This window comes from Amblyomma mixtum, chromosome 4, assembly GCF_055824585.1.
Source record: "Amblyomma mixtum isolate Tamu chromosome 4, ASM5582458v1, whole genome shotgun sequence".
In the NCBI taxonomy this organism is placed as follows: Eukaryota; Metazoa; Arthropoda; class Arachnida; order Ixodida; family Ixodidae; genus Amblyomma; species Amblyomma mixtum.
Window position 1 is genome coordinate 99,587,436 of NC_143015.1, and position 11,109 is coordinate 99,598,544.

Consider the following 11,109-nt stretch of genomic DNA (forward strand, 5'->3'; position numbering starts at 1 on the left):
GGGTGCTCCAAAGCAGCTCGTATGGCATAATGGACAAAGCAGTGGAGGCCTCCAGTCTATTGCTTTCTAACATTAAATTAGCGCACAAGGGCAGTCCCATTTTGTCTCCGTTCAAATTACACATTCTTGGTAATTTTCTGCTCGAGAAGTATCCAACGTTTTCACCTGTACAGTACTACAAGGTTGATCCCAACCGCTCAACAACAATCACTCACAGGACAATGATACTGGAGGCTGAACTGTCGGGAACTGGTCGTGGCATCGACTCCAGAGACACGCAGCGAGTACTCCGGGTCTAATTCTCGTTTTCACCTCTGGCATGGCTGCGAATGGAGAATCATTTGTGAGCACAGTACATTGCAATGTAATGTAAAAAAAAACTAGGTTTCAAGAAGCAGCCCGAATTAATTATTGTCTGCGCAATACCAGAGAAATTATCTGTTACCGCAGAATGCCACAAAAATGAAATAAAGCAAATTGTGCCGTTCAACGTCCCGAAACGAGATATGGACGATGAGGGACGATTCTGTTGTATGCCACGAATTCAGATCGCCTGATGTCCCTTAGTGGGGTTCTTCAACGTTCGCTTACATGGAACAGCAAACGGCCGCCATATCCAGGACTCGAGGCAGCGACGTATTGGGATCAGGAGTAGAATGCGAAATGCTACAGAGTCCCCGCGGCGGATACTTGTGTTCGCTACCCTACAAATTGGATTGACTGTCTTGGAGATATGGCTCTGGTAATTGTTTTAAAAGTTTTTCTAAGTGATGGAGTGTTACTGTCGGGTGTGGCTGAAGATGTACGGAACATAATGTAATTGTTTCAAAATGTACAATAGTGCCTGCTTCAAATGTAGTCTGAAGCCTGACTTCACGAATGGCGATACTACTTTGGACGACTATGGCTGTAACTTCAGAGAGCCTATTTGATTGCTCTCGGTTGTCCCGAAAGACTATTTAAAATATTTTTGTTTTGATCCTATGTTTGGCTCCTGGAGACGCGAAAACAACTGGGGAATATAAAGCCAGAATATCCTTTACGTCACTGGAGTTTTTTAACCTGTCTACAATTCCAGTGTATGAGGAATGCCATATCTGGTGCATTTCGGTGATGTATTTAAAAGCCTATGGTCTCGGTTTTGTGGAGGCCTGTTACTGGCATTTTTTCTCCCTTTCTTTGTTCAAGGGAGTTGCGCCCCCGCTTCTGCGAAGGCGAGCTACTGCGGATATCCACCGTCTCGGAGGAGGCGCTAGATTTTCGCGGGGAACCCGCGTGGGTACGAAGTTATGGCTCCTCCCGATTGGGAAAAGCAGTGCGGCGTGCCGGCTCAGACGAGAGCGAGCCTTTCTTTTGAGATGGCAGGGCAGCTTTGGCTACACTATTCAGAGATGTGGATGGCTACGCCTGGGCAGTTGCCTGAATTGCCTGAATGAAATTTCAGATTCGCAAGTAGGCTGCGTGCAGACCTTTGCAGTGTGCACATTTTGTTACAGTTGCTTGGCAGCTGTCTGTCATGCTTGGTTTGGGCATATTTGGAACAGGTGTCCTTGCCTCTGGTCTCCTTGCATGTATGGATTAAGGGTTCCTGTAGGGTATATGCTTGGGCTTGTTGGTTCATATTTGAAAGGTAAAAACGTGGCGCAAAGAAACACGGACACAGAAAGACAGACTAACTTCCTACTCTGGTTTATTTTGGAAAGGCAAGGTGGTTTTTATATCGACATCAAGACTAACACACCGTCACACAATGCGCTAGCAAAGCGTATCAGCCAGATATGCGAGCTCTTTTGCCAGCAAAGAAACAGAGGGTGTACTAAGACAATCATCTTTCAAAAGTGATATCCATTCCGCTTCTATGATTTCTCGTGTCAACCGGTTATTGTGTACTTTTAAAACAATTAATTGTTCAAGAAGCGGTATGCAATGACACTCACGGCAGTGGGCTGACAACCCTTTTCCACGCATATCATCTATATCACGCCCATGCTCTCGAAGCCTATCATTCAGGCATCTGCCGGTTTGCCCTACATACTGCTTACCACAGGTAAGAAGAATCTAATAAATGACTTTTCCAATACAATTAACAAAATTTTCCTATGTTTTTTCGTACAACCAACACCCTTTTTAGATTTTTTGAAATGTTTCGTACACAGATGACTTAACTTCTAAGGCGCCGAAAAAAACCATTCTGGCTCCAGAACGTTGCGCTATTTTTTTATATTATGAGTAAGCTTATGAAAATAAGGAATGACGGCAACTTTTCCTTTCCTACTCATGGCTTCTTGGTTATCCTGGCCTTTTTTATTGCAGACTTTCTTTAAAACACCTTCCGCCACAGACACTAGGACATGGGAAGGGACATGGGTAAGGGTTCCTATTCTGTCCCTTGTGCTTCACCCCGATAGACACAATAACGTTCCGGAGCTCCACACCTGGTAAAGAGATGCGGAGTCCTTCGGCCGAGGCTTGACCATGTCCCTAACCGCCACCGCTCATGGTTTCTATCCTTCACCTTATGAGCTATCGCCATGGTGCATATTACAGCTTCGGGATGGGGCTAATGGTCCGTGGTGGCCCAAGCACGATCACCTTCAAAATCAACGTGCCCTTGTGGGAGACGACCTATTTCCCTTTCCTAAACACCTTATTCCTAATGAATGTTTTTAACTACAAAGTCGAGATTGTCGTTCGTGCCCAACGCTGTGTACAATTAAATTGCTTGCACATGCGACCCAGCCAGAGGTATCTATTTTATCAAACATTCTGGAGCATCAAAGTAGAAAGACCACAACTAGAACTAACTTTATTGCCAAAGATTTCTCACCTCGACGTAGTGTAGCGAAGGCTGCAGTGAGGCTCGAATTCGAGTCCACACGCGATGCAGATGTTCCACACGACTAGGTCGGGTTCGCTGACGGCACCAGGACTGGGTGTTGTCACCTCCCAGGCTGCGTACAATGACCCCAAAGACAGTGTCTTTCATGGCACAGAAGGTGGCACAGAAGGAATTTCATGAAATTTCGGATTTGTGCGGAATATTACTTTCTCTGGTTTGCTTTGGTGAGCTCGCACTGCACAAGCATCAGCTCTTTCGTTACCGGCTATGCCGACTTTGCTCGGGTCTAAGCATATTTTTATTCCTTCTCAATATATTTAGGCTGTTGCTATAGCGGGGATCCTATCTTCTATTAAAGGTTGTACTGTGGTTTTTGAGTGTAGCGCTTTTAGAATGCCTAGTGAGCCTGTGTAGATTATACTATTCTTGATGTCCTCTCGCTATAATGTTCTGCATGCATCTGTTGCAAGACGCAGTCCCAAGTTGTGTACCGGCTCTAGCTGTTTTACGTAGGACGACCACGCTGATCCGCATACTGTGGACCCGTAACACTACTGAAACGTTCTATATGAGCCGCTCGTATGGAATTATGGGAATGGTTATGGTTTATGGTTTATTAGGTTTAACGTCCCAAAGCGACTAAGGCTATGAGGGACGCCGTAGTGGAGGGCTCCGGAAATTTCGAGCACCTGGGGTTCTATAACGTGCACTGACATCGTACAGTACACGGGCCTCTACAATTTCTCCTCCAAAGAAATTCAACGCCACGGCCGGGAATATGAAGTAAATGACGTAAACACGGGTATATGGAAATCCATATCTGTACGGAGTCTATAAGAGTTCCTTATAATATATACGCAATTTCCATACAATGCGCATGACCTCATACGAAATCCGCAAGTTTCTATAAGTGCTTATATATAGTGCATACAGCGTCCATATTCTCCATACTGACTGCATAAATTTTCTTACAGAAACGTATGGAATTATTAAGTAGGGAATCTAAAGCAGAATGTAGTAGGTAACAGTAAATGTGTAAAGGGCAGGTCCTATCGAAGCCCCAGCGTTTTCGAAGAGTAGGGTACAGTTAGCTACACACTACACACAGTTAGCTACACATACATGTAGTTAAAATTCCCCTCACCTGAGATACCTCCTTCCAGTCGCATCACCTAAGAAGGAGGCGGGTCTGACTGTCGGCGAAGCGACTTGCACCCACGTGACAAAGACACTTCACACCGGTAGTGGCCTTGCGCCTAGTTAAGAGAAAGAAGGTATTTGTGAAAACAACCACTAACTTCGGAAAATGAAGCGAAGCGACAGGATATCGCAGTAAAGTGTCAGGGATTGAACAGCAAGAAGACAAACTGCCCTTCACTGCATTACTAATAACGGTCGGCAGCATGTGCTGTTTCATGGTAACACGATACTGATTCTCTTTACCGTATGGGATTGGTGAGTGATAAGTGCGCAGTAGATAAGTTCCTGGTTGTTTCACGTATACTAGCAACCATAGGTGTACGAGCACCAATATGATCCCTAGATCAAAAAATAATTGAGTACTCCACTCCACCGCGGGCCTTCAAAACAATAGCGTGTGCATGCGAATTCTGCAGTCAGAAACGAAGAAAGGGTAACACATTTCGGGCTTATTTATCGCAGACCCTCTCTCTGTGCAGTCAAGAAAGCGGAATACATTAACAACCATGCACTATGCCGATCACGCCAGTATTAACAACTCCCCCGTGCTGGAAGCCATTGCACGCATTTGGCGTGCTTAAGTTGTGTATGCGACAACTTCACAGCCGCATGACTAAAGAGAAAACTTTTCTCCACCTTTCCCTCATTAAAATTCCTTTCTCTCTCTTCACATCACACTATGGTTGTTGGATAGGCAGTGAAGGTAGACACAAAAAGGGGGGCATGGTTACAACACGTTTTTCCCAGAGTTCTTATGGTACTCGGTGGATTTAATAAACGGTGCTATTCCTTGCAGGTTCTACATTTCATCCTGCTTCCTTGTCGGGGTATTCTACATCATCCACGTAAACCGTTCCCAAAGGAAGGCAGGGGTTAGAGATAAGGTTTATACAGTGCGTAGGCCCTCCCGACAGAGCTAGGTGGCTTGAAGTCCATACTTCATTGCGATCTCCAGGGCCGAACCCACTACCCGGAGTTGTACCTCCGGGTCAGGGCTGAGCAACGCAGTCTGCCGCTGACTTTGGTTTAGATTTGTGGGTCCGGAGGTGGCTGGTCCTCTGTGCATTCGAATATTATGTGACTGAGCTTTGCTTGAGAATGATTGCAAAGAGTGCAGCAGGAACTGAAGGTACCTGTTTGAAGTTGTCGCGGCAGGCAACCTGCTCTGCTTTGGATAAGGATTGGTGCGGGGATGGGTATTTGAATCCTTCGTTTCGAGTGCCGAGGGCGATTTCATGGTAGGTTTCCAGGCGTTGCCTCCTGAACCAAGCACTCATATGAACTGGAAACACTCTGGGGACAATTTGGCTCTTGCCAAGATGGCGAGAGCTGGGGCATGAAGCCTTCTCTTAGCGAAGTTCATGACTGATTGCTTCGAATCACTGAGGATGTATCCAGCCTTAGTGCTGGCTATGGCAGGCGCCATGGCTGCCTCAGCCCCTGTCGAAAGTCTGGTGTTGAGGGAGATGGCAGAGGGTTGTCCGTGATTGTCTTCCTTGTCGGGGTATTCGGCAGCATCCACAAGAACCGTTCCCAACTAGGGGGAGTTGTGGTTATGCAATGCCTTGGCCTTAGTCTACTGGGTGCATGTTTTTGGGAAGAAGATGAATAAATATACATTTGCAAATTTCATTAGGGAGCCAAAGTTCGGGGTAGCAGTGGTGTACCCAGTTTAAAATTTTGTTGTCATATGGGAGAGGTGTGCGTCGTGAGCTGCAAGATGCGCCTCAGCTAGTTCATCGATCGTGTTATGTGCCCACGATAAACGTCGCTGGTTTCACATTCCCCTCCTTTCTGCTGTGTAGCTGCCATCTAAAAAGAAAGAAAGCGGTAAGTCACGCGTTTCTTGAAGCCACTTAAGTCCAGGCACAGTCAACGGCGGCCAGGAACAGCGCCGTACTTGCAATGGCTGGGCGGAAGTAGCGGACGTTCGCGCCTGTTTCGTTTTTCCATGGGGTGGAGGTAGAGCTCCCAGTCACTAGCTCACACCACTGGTTTGTGGCGAAAACAGTTACCGTGGGCAGTGCCGATGGATACTTGTGTGCTGTCGGTGGGGCACCGGCTCCAGAGCTGAAATTAAATAGAAGGAAGAATTGAGTTCGCTGGTTATGAAAAGACTAGCACCGTATCTGTCTCACCAATTCTTAACACTGAATGTGCGATAGTGGAAGGGCAGGAAATTGCTTTTAAGAAGCGAAAAAGGGGTAACAGGTAACCGCTGCACGAGCCATTTTTATGCTCCTGTAGCAAGACTGAAAAATTTCCCCAGGACGACATATCTTGTAGGCGGCATTACCTACTTTAATGGCTGCTGTCCATATCATTCATGCATATTCACGCAAAATGTGATTCCATGCTATAAATGTATATGTGAGGAGCGAACCATGAAGTGATTCGGAAGCAAGTCTATGCCATACGCAATTCGGCATATTTTGAGCAAGTAGAGCTTTCGGATGTTTTTCACTACGCATTAATGACGCTTCACGGTTTCGTAACTTCAGTTATAGACGAAGCGCGGAAAATATTTCAGTTTTCTAATTCACGTTTGCTCAGTATAATGCAGCTTTTATACTTTACCCGGAGCTCGAGCTAACTTTAGCATTGGGTTTAAAATATACCAGGGCACACTATGTCAACGTAACTTAAGGCGTCCACATGTTGATCCTCAAGCGCACCGAAAGACCACCCGCCTCCCATCTGGGAGATACTGGGTTCTATCCGCAGTGTCCTTGGGTATACATGTGTTTCCTAGAGGGTACAAGCTATCCGCCGGCCTGGTGCTGGGTTTTCCAACACTTTATCATAGTCTTCAGTTGGGAAAATCGCTTTGCTATGTGAGAATCGCTGCAAAAAACACCACTCGTGGCATCTCGAACGAAATTTGCCGCGTTACCGAATCTGGTATTAGTATACGACTGCTTGTGTCGTGTACCCTTGCCGCAGTGTTGGAAGAGCATAGCGTTCGGAACTTGTCGGTTTCACAGGGCAGTGAAGTTTCCTGTGTCAGAGAGGTAGTACCGTGGACTGTGTACGGCGAGACCAGACGCATTGCACTGTGGATATCTGAACAGTTCGCATCTGTAGCAAACGGAGTTTAGCGATCTCTATGTTGAATCCCGGCGTGTAATACCACACGGCAGCTGTAGAGGGAAAGCGAACTGAATTCAGCAAGCCATGTGGGTCCAGGTCGAAAACGCCGATAGGTTCACGCGAAGGCCATTCATAAAGCTGTATAGGTGATGCTATGTCTATACCTCCTTAGGCACAGACGTAAAGCAATGCTTCTATGTCACCTTTCTTCATGCCTCGATGTCTTTCCTCCCACCACGTTTGCTTGCTGTAAAGTCCAAGTTTACGAGCGCAATATAGCAGCTTTCAGAAGTATGCTGGTCTGTGAGCGCGTCAGAATGCCGCATGTGTGTCACGTTCACTGCTGTAGGTTGTGGGATAGAATACAGTCTGCCCTAAACCGTTGCTCCGTTTACGTTGAACACCACAACCCACTGCCGTTGTACCCTTTGAGTAACGAGACATGTCCACTTGTTTTAAGGGGCACAAGAAAGAAGTTTGGAATCCGAACAAACAATACGATTTGTTTCATGGGTGCATGGAGATAATTCTAGCAAGCGGTTGAGTGGAAAATAATTGAACATGTTTTTAAATGCTTCCACCCGCATAGAGTGACGTTGCGGTGCACTTGCCCCAGTCATTGTTACGTCACTGAACTCAGTGGTTGTTCACACAGATAATGCGCTTGCCAGTCAACAAATTATTCAATGTACTGAGTGCTGCCAGGTCCGTATCGCCTGTACCTCGTGCATATTTTCGCTTTTTAAAGCACTCAAACGGAAACCCCCTTTCACAGCAGGTTAGACATTGTCTAAACATTGTCTAACTCTATTTTGATACCATTTACTAGCGCGCGCTGCTTTGCTACCTGCATAGCAGTGTTGATATTCATCGTCTCAAGCGCCAAAAGCTGCTGAATAACCCAGTGTTCACACTCGCCAGGTGAGTCTCCGGGAATCTTTCCATTCAGCCATTAACGGTGGGGCCTATTTCGAAGTGAATACTAGTGTGGACTTTCTAATCATAAGGGTGAACAATGCATCTGTGAACAGCGAGCGTTACGAAGCAAATCAAGCATACAGAGTATGGAAACATCAATGGCAGCACCTCAGAAAACATTTCGGGCAGAAAACAGCAAAAAAATGTACTTGAAAGGCGGGACAGTGACGCAGGATCTGGCATAAGTACATCGCATCTCTGGCTAAAACGGGACAATTTGGGAATATTTCGCTTGCGGTAGTTACCCGACACGACAGAAGAGAAAATGTGAAGAGGTCTAGAATGAACCCACTTGACAGCCACGGCTGCAATTCCTCTATTACTAAGCCTTTTTGCAAATCTTTTAAAGCTACGTGCTCCCCAGATGAGTCCGCCTCTCATTGCAGCTTAACACATTTTCGACCAGAGGACAGTTAGAGACTTAGGATAGAGGATAGACAAGAACATTGGGCGATGTCTCAAAGACGTGAGGGGGCATACGGCGCTTCAGCAGCGTGCAAAAACGTGTTTCGGGTGTCCTCCTCACAGCAGCCACTCGGCAACGATGTCAGCTTACCGTCTCACTCTCCAGGTCCCTCGTATGCACGCTGAGTGTTGTAGGGCCCCTCGTAGGATGAGGACTGGTCCCAGCTCTTCTTAGGCAGCCATGCGCCATCACCCAGGGCTGCTTATTCGCGCAAATACAGAGCCTGCACGAGAAACACGCCGTGAATTAGGGAAGACTGTAAACCACTAATCTGCCAACCCTCTCTCTAACATAACGTCATGAAAAGTGTATCAGCATTGTAGTTTAAAGCAAGAGGCATGTGTACATCCAGTTTAAGCATCCTTCCCTCCACATCCTCTTCCCAATACAGTGAGTTCAGAAACACAAGTCCTGAGATAAGTTCTCGAGTAAATAGCGGATATCAAACGACCGTATCGACTCACAACGCTCTCCTATAAAGATGAATTCACTGATAGAAGAGAGACCGGGCCGGCTTGCACGAAACAAATAAGACCGGCTTATTTCCAGTCCAATCTTATTCGCGGTCTAAAAGCTCTCTCGGTTTTGAAGAAAGGAAAGGCGCATAGATGGTTCACTTTGTCGGTGAGTGGCTCAAATGCGCACGAACGCCGACTAAAACATTGAGTTACCGAACTTTCAGTCAGAGTTCGTGGCGCATTTGAGGTGTCCACTGACAAAATGAACCAGCTATGCGCCTTTACTTTCTTGAAACCCGAGAGAGCTTTTAGACCGCGAATAAGATTAGACTGGAAATAAGCCGGTCTTATTTGTTTCGTGCAAGCCGGCCCTGGTGTGAAACGGTGGCTAGTATGCTAGACGTCAGGCAGGTACACGTAATTCATTGAGGGTACCGGCAAGAAATTGCGTATTGGACTGCAGGTAGAAACATGAGAGCGACACTATGTCTTGCAATCCTGCGCTGTTGTGCAAGGATTAAGACTAGGACAGAGGTTCAAAGCTGCTCTTTCTCTCACCTCGGTAATGAAATCTTCCCGAATATATGCGCGCAGCTCGCCGTATGCGACTTCCCCTTTCTCTCTGTTACCGCCGTTGTCAGGTTAATTTTGGTAAAGACGGTGCACAGGTATCCCGAAAGGTGAGACTTTAGCCCCAACAGCACCGAACTTGCACATTCTTCGCAATTATGAGAAAAAATTAAATGTGAACAAGAGAACTGAACAGAAATGAACAAAAACACTGAACAAGAATACTGAACTAGAATAATGAACAAAAGAACTGAACAAGAGCACTAGAGAGGACATGCCCTGGCCGGCGCGAACCGCCGTCGCTGAGGGTATAAGGTAGAAGAGAGACACAGCGTTCGGGTTCTCCGTTGTTTGAGCGAGGCCATTATGCTGTTGACGCTATTGCAGCTTTTTACTGCCATGTAAGTAGCGCACCTTAAGCCACTTCTTCGTTTGTCCTGTCGTCGTTTTTTCCACCTGGCCTTCACCAACCGAGTACGCCTCAGTCACAACAGTAAAAGCGATCGGTTGGGTGCCCCAGTCCTAACAGTGGTGCCAGCGTGCTGGTAAGCAACACCTGCACCAAGACGCACAAGTACATGAGCACTGTCGCAAGAATCAGCCTTGAAGGCTAATTCGACGTTTTTATTGGCGGTTCAAGGCACGTATCTACCGGAAATAATCCTTACGAGCCAGGTCATCAGTCTTTTAGTTAAGGTCCTAACCCAACCGGCACTGAGACAGTACGCACCTATTGCGCTACAAACAGTGGGAGTCACAATGGCTGACAAAGAAATTGAAGATGAAGAACGGGCTGTGCTCGAACCCAACCAAACCCAACCCCAACCCAACCCAACCCCAACCCAACCCAACCCCAACCTCAACCCAACCCAACCCAACCCAACCTCAACCCAACCCAACCCCAACCCAACCCAATCCAATCCAACCCCAACCAAACCCCAACCCAACCCAAGCCAACCAAAACCCCAACCCCAACCCACAAGTTGCTGTTCCTTCCATTATATGGTGTCGCGGTTGGCAGCTTCACGCCATTGCCCGTTTTGACGTCTGCTAATCCCTGATTATGATAATGCTTGATCTCAAATCATCATAAGCACAACTGTGTCCGCCGCAGGAGAAAAGCCTCTCTCATATCCATCTAGTTAATCTTGCCCTTTGCCAGCTGGCGCCAGCCGGTCCCCGCTACCCGCTAACTTCTCAATATCATCAGCCAGCCAGACTCTCTGCCTGCGCTCTGTATTTTTGCAAAACAAAACAAATTAAAACAAAAACAAAAATAATCGCATACGCATAACGTGATTTTGGCCCTCGTCCGTCCCGAGCGGTAAAGAAGATGTTTAGGAGGCAAACTAGCGGACTAAGCACGCAAAATATGTTCTACAGCATATGGAATACCAAACTTATAAATAAATTTGCAAGGCGGCTCAAATCGGTTTAAAAAGGATCTGTCCCAAATTGCGTTCCGTCATGAGAACCATTATCATTATCAGCAGCCTCACTACGTCCAC

The 11,109-nt window shown here is 46.7% G+C and overlaps 1 long non-coding RNA gene across 1 annotated transcript; it reads right to left on the reverse strand.

Annotated features, from left to right (window-relative positions):
- Positions 1–229: 229 nt before the first annotated feature.
- Positions 230–8,738, reverse strand: LOC149347582 (uncharacterized). Its single transcript, XR_016292153.1, has 3 exons — positions 8,664–8,738; positions 3,984–4,095; positions 230–323 (listed from the first exon to the last, which is right to left on the reverse strand). It is a non-coding gene; the product is annotated as an uncharacterized LOC149347582 (long non-coding RNA).
- Positions 8,739–11,109: the final 2,371 nt, after the last annotated feature.